Source organism: Callorhinus ursinus, unplaced genomic scaffold (assembly GCF_003265705.2).
Source record: "Callorhinus ursinus isolate GAN/ISIS: 27379988/994484 unplaced genomic scaffold, GSC_fseal_2.0 scaffold6, whole genome shotgun sequence".
NCBI lineage: Eukaryota > Metazoa > Chordata > Mammalia > Carnivora > Otariidae > Callorhinus > Callorhinus ursinus.
The window spans coordinates 2522280-2534783 of record NW_027397068.1 but is presented as its reverse complement, the minus strand read 5'-3'; the positions used below and the strand labels follow the sequence as shown (position 1 = coordinate 2534783).

The 12504-nt window shown below is 37.4% G+C and overlaps 1 pseudogene; it reads right to left on the bottom strand.

Annotated features, from left to right (window-relative positions):
* Positions 1-545: 545 nt before the first annotated feature.
* LOC112813686 (G2/mitotic-specific cyclin-B1 pseudogene) lies at positions 546-1966 on the bottom strand (annotated as a pseudogene).
* Positions 1967-12504: the final 10538 nt, after the last annotated feature.

Genomic DNA, 12504 nt, shown 5'->3' with positions numbered 1-12504 from the left:
ATAGCAGAGGTGCAATAGCTAAACAGTTTTTATTTTAGCCTGGAGGATCATAGATCTCCCCCCTGGGATTTATGCCATCACTTCAAACCCCAAGCTAAGAAAAATGTATTATCAGGCTTGCCTTACCATTCTTTCAAATGAAAGTTTAATCAACTTGACATTTACAGTAAGGAGTATCCCGTGACAACATTTATGGAGCATACAGAAATCTCTATCTAAAAGTAAATATGAAAATATGGTATAAAGGAGGATGGTTGAGTGTCAAATCAAGACTCCAGGTCGAAAAACACTCTTCCAGGGTGGAGATACTGCTGAGAAGATGTGGTCTCATGTTTTAGAGGCTATGCTTTTTCCTTCAACATTTATAGGTTTTATGACAAAATAGTTCCTTAGCCAAATAAGTTTGGGAAACATGTCATTCAAACAAAGGAAAAAAATGTTCAGAAATTCTCAGGACTTTTAGTATGTGAATATACTTTATTGTAGACTTAAAATGGTTAGAATGGTTAAACTTAATGTTTTTTTTTTAATATGTACAGATGGCACATGGTGCCAATTTTATTTGCAGTTATAGTACTCCAACTCATGTTTACAAGTTACACCTTTGCCACAGCCTTGGCTAAATCTTGAATTAGTACAGAATTTAGCTGTGCCAGAGTGCTGATCTTAGCATGCTTAGATGTGGCATACTTGTTCTTGATAGTCATGTGCTTTGTAAGCCCACGATTCACCATGACTATATTCTTAGCCAGGCGTTGCATAACATTTAGAAGGGATTCTTCAGTGTATGAGAGATAATGCTGTAGAATAGGTGTCCATTCACCGTTATCAAGAATTTTCAGTGCGAAGCAAAAAGCTCCTGCTGCAATCTGAGAAGGAGGAAAGTGCACCATATCGTAGACCAACATAGTTAGTTCCATCAGGTATTTGGCCAAAGTATGTTGCTCAACATCAACCTCTCCAATCTTAGATGCTCTCCGAAGGAAATGCAGGGGTAGAGGGCGGCCCAAACCAAAATTTAAAGATCTTAGAATCTTCATTTCCATCTGTCTGATTTGCTGTTTAGTGTAAGTGTTGTCAGTCACAAAGGCAAAGTCACCAATTTCTGGAGGGTACATTTCTTCATATTTGCTTGCAATAAACATGGCAGTGACACCAACCAGCAGCAGCATCTTCTTGGGCACACAATTATTCTGCATGAACCGATCAGTAATGGAAACAGTCATGTACATGGTCTCCTGCAGTAACCTGAATTTCATTTGAACCTGTACTAGCCAGTCAATAAGGATGGCTCTCATGTTTCCAGTGACTTCATGACCCAGGAGGTATTTTGGTCTGACTGCTTGCTCTTCCTCAAGTTGTCTCAGATAAGCATAAATATCTTTCACATATTCACTGCAAAGGTTTGGATCAGCTCCATCTTCTGCATCCACATCATTCACTGCAAGAATTACATCAGAGAATGCCTGACACAGATATTCTTCTGCAGGGGCACATCCAGATGTTTCCACTGGGCTTGGAGAGGGAGTATCAACCAAAACAGGCTCAGGCGAAAGTTTTTCTTCTTTAACAGGCTCAGGTTCTGGCTCTGGTTCTGGCACAGGCTCAGGCACAGGCTCGGGTGCCTTTTCCAGAGGTTTAGGTATTTTTTTAGCAATAACTTTTCCAGGAACCAAAGTTTTTGCTTCCTTTTTCAGAGGCAGTTTGGCCTGTGGTTGTTCGCTGACTTTGTTACCAATGTCTCCGAGAGCCGTTCTTGGCCTCAGCCCGGGTTTGGAGGCCGCAGTTGTGGCCAGAGGCACGCGCTTTGCGCCTGCCATACTGATCTTCGCCTTATTTTCAACATTAACTTTTGTGTTCCTGGTGACCCGGAGGGCCATGGCTTCGTCTTCACCAGGCAGCTGCTCAGTGGGGAGAAGCAGAGCGCGGGAGCCACCAAAGAGCCGGGGACCTGAAGCCACCGCAGATCAACCAAACTTAATGTTTTTTTAACCACAATTTTAAAAAACCGTGTGATTTTTCAATATAGTACTTTAATAAACCAGCTAAATGTAAACATAAAAAATGAAATTGCTTGAATATTTAAAGTTATTTCTCTCTAGGAAAAAAAATACTGGTAAAGAAATCTGTTCCCTAGAATGCAAATTTAAAGGTTTCAAGATAGTCTCCTCAATTAAGGTAGCAACAGTACAAATATTTGGGGTTATGGCGAAACATTCTTAAATTGTACAACTTTTATAAATAAAAGGCATTTTAAAATTTTCAGATTAGGTTATTTCCCTAAATATACATATACAATCACTATAGAATCAAAATACAACCACTAAGAATTTTCATATTTCTAAATTAAACTTTATTACCATGGGTTGAGTAATTTATTCCTAAATGTAACCTTTGGGACTCTAAACTTATCATTACTATTGTAATTTCCAGTACATTTCAGGCTAGTCTTACAGAAGCATTTATCATTTTTAAGGAAGAGAATGTGCCTTGGAATGGGGGAAATGTGCTTCTGTACTTCCTTCTTTCATAGTTCTGTCCTAGAGCACTGTTTTGGCTTTTCTGTTCTGTATGTGTAGTATTTATTAAAAGTACAATTCCTTTGGGAATTTGAAGGAATGTGTGAAGGAAACACAGATCCCACACAGTACTTTAATAATCCTGCTTAGCTGAATTAGAAAAACAAGATACGTATAGCAGCACAAAACCCCTTCTCACATCTAGAGCATTTGCTGCCCATTCCCCTTTTATGCAACACTGGGCAGGTGATTCCAGGAAATAGATATGGGTCTTACAATGAATAACTGACAACAAAAACATTAATATTCCTGCCACATAACCAAGTCCATCTTGTGTGAAAGAAGACCTTATTCACTGTGTACAAATGGAGTGGTAAAAACCCCCAGGGAGGTGGTAACTGAAGAGGCAACTGTGAGAATTCCAGGTGAGAATTCCAGAGATCCTTGCCTTTTGTCTTCCTTACAGCCCCAGAACAGAGTTCTAGGAACTATGTGTGTGATTAAAGCAGGAAGCCTGGGAAACTGTTACAGGGTATTTCAAGAGCAAGGGGAGTGGGATTTTAAGGCAAGGTGACTCAAGATGAGCCCAGCACAACAGAAAGGTCCAATTTAAGGGAACTGAAATCATCCCTGGAGAGAATAAAAATGTCTTTCTTCATGAAAGTGTCTCTCATGAACTCCAAGGTAATTAGAACTTTCCACAGCACTGAAGGGATAGATGATCGCAGTCTAGGTTTCACCCAATTCATACTTTCCGATGTAAACCAGGAAGACATGGAGCCTGAAGGCTGGTGGGGAGGCTGCCTGGAGGTATGCAAAGGGAAACGGGTCTCCTCAGACTTCCCACCTATTATCTCAACCCTGAATCTCCAGAAGAGCTTTCTATTTTTTTTAAAGATTTTATTTATTTACTGGACAGAGAGAGACACAGCGAGAGAGGGAACACAAGCAGGGGGACTGGGGAGAGGGAGAAGCAGGCTTCCCGCCGAGCAGGGAGCCCGATGTGGGGCTCGATCCCAGGACCCTGGGATCATGACCAGAGCCAAAGGCAGACGCCTAATGACTGAGCCACCCAGGTGCCCCCAGAATAGCTTTCTAGAAAGAAGGTACCTTATGGGTGGGAATGTGAAGGAGGAGAGAGGAAGCACTGATGTCAGCCTCATGCCCCACCCCAATGTTTTTTAAATATGCCATACAGAGACTTCATCAGGATAATGCAGAGAGGGAGTCCATGCAGAAGGCAGGAAAAGGAGACCAGCCCCAATTGCAGGCTAGGCTACAACAAGAGTAATTACTATGAGAACTTTTGGAGAATTCTTGAAGCTTGCAACACTCCAACGTTCATTGTTTTTGTCCGCCCCCCACCCCCCACTGCCTTTTCAAATAGTTTTAGGAGCAAAACTCTAAAACAAAAAGAATGTGTGATCTTTTAATTCTATGTCAAAGAAAAGCCAGAAAGCGAAGGAGACTATATCTTAATTACATATACAGTCTTGAGAGTGAAAGCAGCCAGAGAGAAGGGAGAGAATCTACCACATCTCTGAGATCTGGGATTCATGAGAGGCCATGAGAATGCCTGCTTGGGATGGAGCAGGGGACCCAGGAGTTTTATCCAAAAGAGATTCCATATTGGTTCTCTCAAAATGACTGATTCAAACTAACATGCTTATTATTTTTTCAATTGAACTGCTATAAGGAGACTACAACTGAATCATTTCTACTAGATATCCAGGTGTTATAGTGTAAATTGATATCCTGAACTATAAGATGAAAAAGAAAATCATCTTTTCAAGCTCCAGTGTAAGGCAAAAACAATAGGAAATCCTGTCTAGTTACTAAATCATTTGTATGTTTTTTTCCCTCTAATAGTGAATCATCTGAATTAAGAGTTGTACCCAGAGAAATTTTAAGATACCCACTTGATTCTAGTAAACACCATTAGATGTGTCATCTTGATTCACAATTTCGGAGAATCCATCCTGCATTCTTTTCTCCCATGTACCTCTATTTCCATATCAGTAGTGACACAAAGTTAAATGTCATCATTATTCTCTTCTATTTATACAAGTTAAACATTATTCTGCTTCATGGCTTCCTACTGAGGCATCTTTTTATATTAGTTCTCACATCGTATTCTCTGAGTGGTCTGACTCCATGGACAGTTCCAGAACACATCATGCTTCTTCTTGCTGCAGGTTCAGGCCATTTTCTACACCAACTCCCAAATACCTGAAAGTGGTTCTTAAACCTTTCCATGCACAAAAATCACCCGGGATCTTGTTGAAATGCTGACTCCTGGTTTCACACTTAAAACTAGTTTGCCCAGGGATTCAATTGCAGATGATCCTCGGATCCTATTTTAACAAGCAGTGCTTTACTTTTCCCTTTTCTGCCTCCCTAATAGAGCCTATCCACATAGATTTCTTCCTCAGACTCTAGAGTGGTACATTGACCACTGACTTAGCCCTGAATAGTTTATCTTTTTGCACTATTTCATGTGGTTCTATCTCAGTTCTAAACTCTACTGAACACTGCTGGGAGGAACCCCATGGTATAGTAATATGCAATGATGATATTGCATGGCAATTTCATGGAACAAAGACCTCTTGATGGCAGAAGGATGGAGTTATTTATAGCCTTGAAGAGGACTGGAGAAAGAGGCCATGGGAGAAAGCAGTCTTTCAACAAAGGAAGCCCAGCGTGGGGGAAGGGGTGCAGCGTCCTCCTTCAGCACCACTTTGGGTGTGGGAACATGGAGGCAATGTATTAGCAGTGTGGGGCCCCACAGAGCCTGGGCTCCTGGCTAACTTTATCCTCTTTACTTGCTGTTACCGGTAGACTTTAGAGTACCCAACTAGAAAAGGACATTTTATTACATGATCTCTAAAATCCCTTCTGATGCTACAGAGGCTGGGAATTTACTCCTATCTAGGAAAAGTACCAGAAAGATTGGTACACTAAGGAAGTACTTTCTGGCTGTGAAAACTGTCAGTTTTCCTTTGTTCTCAGCTCTCTTTTCCTAATTTCAAATTATTTGCTCATTAGATTTTTTCCTACATATTTTCTCCCGTTTTTAATTTCTTATGAGAGGCCCAATGCCATTTGATGTTATACGTAGTTATCCCCGAGACTTTTAACACACGGATATTCTTTCCTGTCACTTCTTGTGAGAAATGCTTCTTTGAAGATTTTTGCATCTGAGAATCTTCCTGAGACATTCTGTTTTATTATCCTGTCTTCTTTTTGCCAATATCTGTAAAACCATTTTCCACTTCATCTCACAATTTATTTCTCTTTTCCATTGCTCTATAAAATGTGCATTTCATCATATAAGTCTCCAGGCTCCTTCCAGCCCTAAAAGAATGTGTATAGTTTCATAAATAAGCTTTTTATAAAGTGGATTCTTCTTATTAGTCTAGTTTGATAAGTAACATTTAAGTATCTTTTACAATACAAATAATGGGGAAGAAGATTACTCTTCAAATTTTCCTTATAATTTCTGCTATGAGTATTTAAGAACTGTTTCTCTTTTCTATCTTTTGTAACAATATATTTTAAATGTTTATTTAGTTTTCTTTGATGCTAAGTATTATCACTTTTTTATTAAGGCAAAATAAAAAAAGTTACAGACAAATTTAAAAGGAAATATATCAATTACAATTCCCTCAGTTTACCACAGAAATTTTCACTCCTGCGTGTTATTGACATGAACATTTTAACAAAATTATATTCATCGCATATGTCTTCTTGTAATCTTATCAGTTATCTCAATCATAATTTTTGATGATTACATAATGTTTCATTGAGTTAGTGTGACATAGTTCCCTTTTTGCACATTTAGGTTTGTTAAGCTATTATTTTTTTGATACTGCCATCATCATCTTCATGCAAATAGGTTTTCATTATTTTAAGATGGTATCTTCAGGAACAGGATAGCTAAGTCAAAAGATAGGAACACTTTGGAGTTTCCTGATAAAAATTATCATATTGCTTTCCAAAATGGGTTGTATAAATTTGCATTTCCACCCTCGGGTATAAATGTACTAGTTAAACATAACATTATTCTAAGCAGCTACTCATCTTTTAAAAGATTGTGGTCAAATACATGTAAGATAAAAAAAATGGTTAAAAGGGTACATTTTAAGTGTACAACTCAGTGGTATTAAGTACATTTATAATATTGTACAACCATCACCACTATCCATTTCCAGAACTTTTTTAAAAATCATCCTACACAGAAACTCTGTACCTATTAAACAAGTTTTCATTCTTCCCTCCTCCCAGTCCCTGGTAACTTGTATTCTACTTTCTGTGTCTGAGACCTAATCCAGGTACCTCATTTAAGTGGAATCATGCGATATTTTTTCTTTCGTGTTTGGCTTATTTCACTCAGCAAAATGTTTAAGGTTCATCCATATTGTAGCATGTATCAGAATTTCATACCTTTTAAAGGCTACATAATATTCCATTGTATTTACATACTACATTGTGTTTATTCTTCCATCTGTCAAGTATTTGGGTTGCTTCACCTTTTGGCTATTGTGAATAATGCTGCTTTGAACACTGGTGTATAGTGTCTGAGTTCTTAACTTTCAATTCTTTTGAATATATATTGAGAAGTAGAATTGAGGGATTATATGGTAATTTTATGCTTAACTTTTGAGGGGTACTATTCTCTTAATGGTTAAAAAAAGTTCTGTTTTACTTGGTATTTTATAAGATTGTTTTTTTCACCTATATTGCTTTACATTGCATCTTCTAGGAATTATATAATTCAGCCTCTGTCCATTTATTAACTCCCCCCACCCCCCCGTTTTTCTGAAACTCTGAGTGAGCTCTATGGTGGGCATCTGTTCCTTATGCCTGTAGAATCCTTTCCTTTCATACCTGGATTTTCCTTTGGGAACTACCCCTCTTCTGCAAGCTACACTGGTGGGGCATCCAGCATGTCCCTATTCCCTGGCCCATTATATGGCCCCTGCGATTTGAACTTTAAGAATGAAACAAAAATAGAAAATGATGAAAGCTATGTTAGGATTCTTACAGCTTCTGAGAAGATTGCTCAGCCATTAGAGTTTGTTACCCTTATTTACACACTTCCCCCATTTTCCAGCTTAGTTTTACAAGCTGCATCAGAAAACTTAATTCCAATTTTTTACTATAAAATTGTTAACTAGAACTGGTTTCTATTGTTTATAACTTGACATATAGTCCTTAGTCAAATTTTATGTAAAATTTTTGCCAGTTCATTTACTCCTTTTAAATTTTAGTTTTGCTATTTATATTATATATTTAGTTTTATTATTTTTACTGTTTAGAAGATTTCAATTTTGGAAATCTTGTAGAATTTTGTGGAATTTTGTAGAATTTTGTAGAATTTTGTAGAATTAAGTTTTTAGATCTTTTTACATGACCTTTTCCCAATGCCTTCAAAGCTAAAATACTAGCTTCCCTTTGTCAGTCAATAATACAATCAAAAGAGAAAGAGATTGAATCGTTCTAATGTATGCCCATTTTCTATTATTTCTAAGTTATTTTTTTCCCACATTTTCTAGTAGCAAGTGACTTTAGATTTTTTTTTAAAGATTTTTATTTATTTATTTGACAGAGAGAGCGAGAGAGTACAAGCAGGGGGAACAGTAGAGGGAGAGGGAGAAGCAGACTCCCTGAAGGGAGCCCAATGCGGGGCTCAATTCCAGGACCCTGGGATCATGACCTGAGCCGAAGGCAGATGCTTAACCATCTGAGCCACCCAGGCGCCCCTAGATTTTTTTTTTTTTTTTTTTAATAGTTCCAGCTATCCAGGCTGTCAAGGTGTTTGACTTTAGGGTGAAATAGCTACTTTTCTCTTTTGGAGGAATCCATTCCAAAGCTCTTAAGATAGTGATATTCTATATCTATTTTAGGAAGGTAGGAAGTAGTGGAAGCATGTTCATAGCTGTTCTCTTCCTAGTCTTATTTCTTCTTTCTTTCTAGTACAGTGAAGATGAGAATCATATAGGAGGCAAGAGAGTGGCTCTGGATTATAATCTGGGAGATGCAAGCAACGGCAGATGCTGGAAGAGTGCCCTAATCAAGAACAAGGGCTACATGGGAGAATGTAGAACAGGAGAGCATCAACTAAGGGTAAATGACAAAAATAACAGAGGCTCATTCCTGGGGTCATGCTAAGGGTCTAACCTCAGAGTCTAAAACATACGTAATAGCAGTAATATAAAATTTTCTTATCATATGAAATCTTACACTGACGCTAAATATCTACAGCAGGTAAGCAGAGTGGCTGTTGAAGTCAAGCCTATCTGCTCTCTTCTTATCCTGCAACGATCCCTGCAATACCCTTGGGACTCTGGGATTCTACAGGACATGATTTGAAAATGAATGGTTTAAAGGAAAAGAGGCATCATACATCATGACAATTTGTGTCAGGAGAAAATGGCTGACAGTAGCTTAAATAACACCTCTCTCTCTCTCTCTGAAGGAGTGTTCATTGGAATAGGGATCAAAGGCACTGAGCCTCAATAGAGGAATTTCATAAATCAGAGTGAGTGGAAGAACTGGCAGGGGAGGGAGGTGGTGGCAGGCATGGAACTAATTCAACTGTTTTCAAAGCATAAATGTGTCCTGTCACCTACTCCCCGGAAGTGCTGGCCACAGACAATTTATTGTGAGTCATCATCACAAGACGCCTGATACCTTAGAAGCCCTCAGTGCACTCTTCACACAAATGGATACCAATTCTACCAGATAGCCTATCTCATGTATATACCCAATAATAAATACACATTTGAATTGATTCCCAAGGAAGACTGGGAGAGGAGAATAAACTTTGAATACAATTATGGCAAATTAGAAGAGTTTAAGATTTTCTCCAAGTCAATCAAACCAGGCTAACATATTTAAAGGGAAAATGGCAAGTGGTGATTATTTAACATCTGAGAGCCTGACAGAGGGTTTTGTTTGTACTCTCAGCCAAAGAACTGAATGTTCCATAATGTCACTGAAGAATGAAATGTCATCTGGTGGAATTAATGGCTGATAAATTTAGAGCAAGTCAAAGAAACTATTACTTTGTACCACATTTAGCCAACCTGTGATACCCACTGCCTCAGGAGGTTATAGAGTTGAGCACTGTCATTGGATTTAAAGCAGAATGAATAACGTTATGATTAATAAATGCCAGTTCCAGCTCTTCAAACCAAGATAAAAGGGGTGATTAAAGTACATATTTGAGAGCACAGGCCAATTGCTGTAGGGGTCAGAAGCAGGGATCTTTCTCTTATAAACACGGATATGGAACTAACTGTACTGAACCCAGGAAGCATTTAACCTCTCTGCTCTAACTAGGTTCTGCCACAGCCCTCCAAAAGCAGAGTTCTATGTGCTTGCCCAGGACAAGGGCTGCTATAGGCTTAAGTATTTAAGATGGTCAGTGCAATGCCTGTGCTGAGCTTCTGCAGCCCATGAGATACAATCAACAAGCGAACACAAGCCAAGACTTTTTCTCTTGCCACCCTTATCTACCTCCACCAGCCTCAAACTGGAATTCCATCCTGCAGACCAAAATAAATGATGGGTCTCCCCCTTCTCCATCAGCTGAGTACTTGTTTCCTCCTAGTCCATTCTGTGCTCTTATCTTTAACAAATGAAGATTCTCTATTTTTGAGCATCTGCTCATGGTTTCTATGCATCCTCCCATCCTGATAATCTGGATTGGATCAGGAAGAAATATGAAGAATCCCTGAACACTTTCCTTTACACAGGTGTTCAAAAATCAAAAGTCAAAAAAATCCAAGTAGGTAATGTGTGTACAGCACCCCAAGGACAAGAATATTAACTTCCTAAAATAAAATCAACATTTATTTTTACTATATTAGAAGTACACTACAAAATCTAAACAAACAATGGTATTTTGTGTTATAGATGAAATTCAAAACAAAAAATTTAAAAATTTCTAATTCTAATTCTTCTGGATTAGAACTATAAAACTTACTTTTTTTCTAAATAAGATGTATTGTCTTGCATTTCTCTTTGAAATGGACAGTTCAGAATTTGGCCTTAAATCCCTTAATTGGGAACAATATTTAGTTTTATTCCATTGCATAATGGAGAACAGATGTACCCAAATGTAGTTACTTCCAAACATAGTTTGGTTTTATATTTAGAATAACTACTCTCAAGACATTTAAAGAAATCTAATTTTCCAACACCATCATATTCAGCATTCAGTATATGATCCTGCTATATGATTTTATTTGATAACTCTTCATTCATTCTACCAGTATTAATCATGAGAGATGAAGTGAACATTAATTTTCAAAAAGTTTGAAGGAGAGAATCCTGTTTGGAATTGGGTCTTCAGCTCTTACTGGGGAATGCTTATAATGTCCAATTCTGAAAACCAATTTTAGTTTAAAGTATACTTGATTATTGCTTGCCAAAGAAAGAGTTTTCCTAAAATTAAGATAATCAAAACATGTATTTTAAAATTTATAAGCTCTTTTACATTTGTATTAATAGATAACTTTTCATGGTAGCATTACTTATTTGATTCAAAATAGGACTCCATTGAAATTTCTATTGTTTTTCTCAGTTCATTAAAATTTCCATCATACATTGTCTTTGGTTTGTTCATAATGTTTTAAATTGCATTCTTTTGACAAAGACATACTTTGCATCTTGCAAATATGTAAGAGAAGCCTTTTAAATTTTTATTTGAATTCCAGTTAACATACAGTATAATATTAGTTTCAGGTGTACAATATAGTGATTCAACACTTCTGTACAACACCCAGTGTTCTTCACAACAGGTATACTCCTTAATCCCCATTACCCCACCTCCATTCTGGTAATCAGTTTGTTCTCTATAGTTAAGAGTCTGTTTCTTGGTTTGCCTCTTTTTCCCCCCTTTGCCCATTTATTTTGTTTCTTAAATTTCTTAAATCCACATGAGTGAAATCATATGGTATTTGTCTTTCTTAGCATAATACTCTCTAACTGGCAAGATTTCATTCTTTTTATGGCTGAATAATATTCCATTGTGTATGTATGTGTGTATATATATATATACACACACATACAAAAACAGTGACTATATAATCAGTGTGTGTGTGTATATATATATGCTGATTTAGCTATTGTAGATAATGCTGCTATAAACATTGGGATGCATAGATCCCTTTGAATTAGTATTTTTATATTCTTTCGTAAATACCTAGAAGTGCAATTGCTGGATCATAGGGTAGTTCTATTTTTAACTTTTTGAGGAAACTCCATACCATTTTCCACAAGGGCTACACCAGTTTGCATTCCCACCAACAATGCAATAGGGTTCCCCTTTCTCCACATCCTCACCAGTTTCTTGTGTTGTTGATTTTAGCCATTCTAACCCATGTGAGGGGATAGCTCATTATAGTTTTGATTTGCATTTCCCTGATGATCAATGATGTTGAGCATCTCTTCATGCGTCTGTTGGTCATATGCATGTCTTCTTTGGAAAAATATCTATTCAGGTCTTCAGCCCATTTTTAACTGGGTTATTTGTCTTTTGGGCATTGAGTTTGATAAATTTTTTTAGATTTTGGATACTAACCTTGCATCAGTTATGTCATTTGCAAATATCTTCTCCCATTCTGGAAGCTGCCTTTTAGTTTTGTTGTTTCCTTCACTGTGCAGAATCTTTTTATTTTGATAAAGTCCCAATAGTTTATTTTTGCTTTTGTTTCCCTTGCCTCAGGAGACATATCTAGAAAGAGGCTGTTATGGCTGATATCAAAGAGGTTACTGCCTGTGTTCTCCTCTAGGATTTTTATGGTTTCAAGTCTCATATTTAGATCTTTAATCCATTTTGAATTTATTTTTTATAAACACCTAAGAGTTGTCTTTAATTCAACAAAGAACTCTGCTCTCTCCTACTTTAACTATATTGCCCTCCAAGTCTCTATCTCATTTTCTACTTTTGCTAGAGACATAAGACATAAAACATATC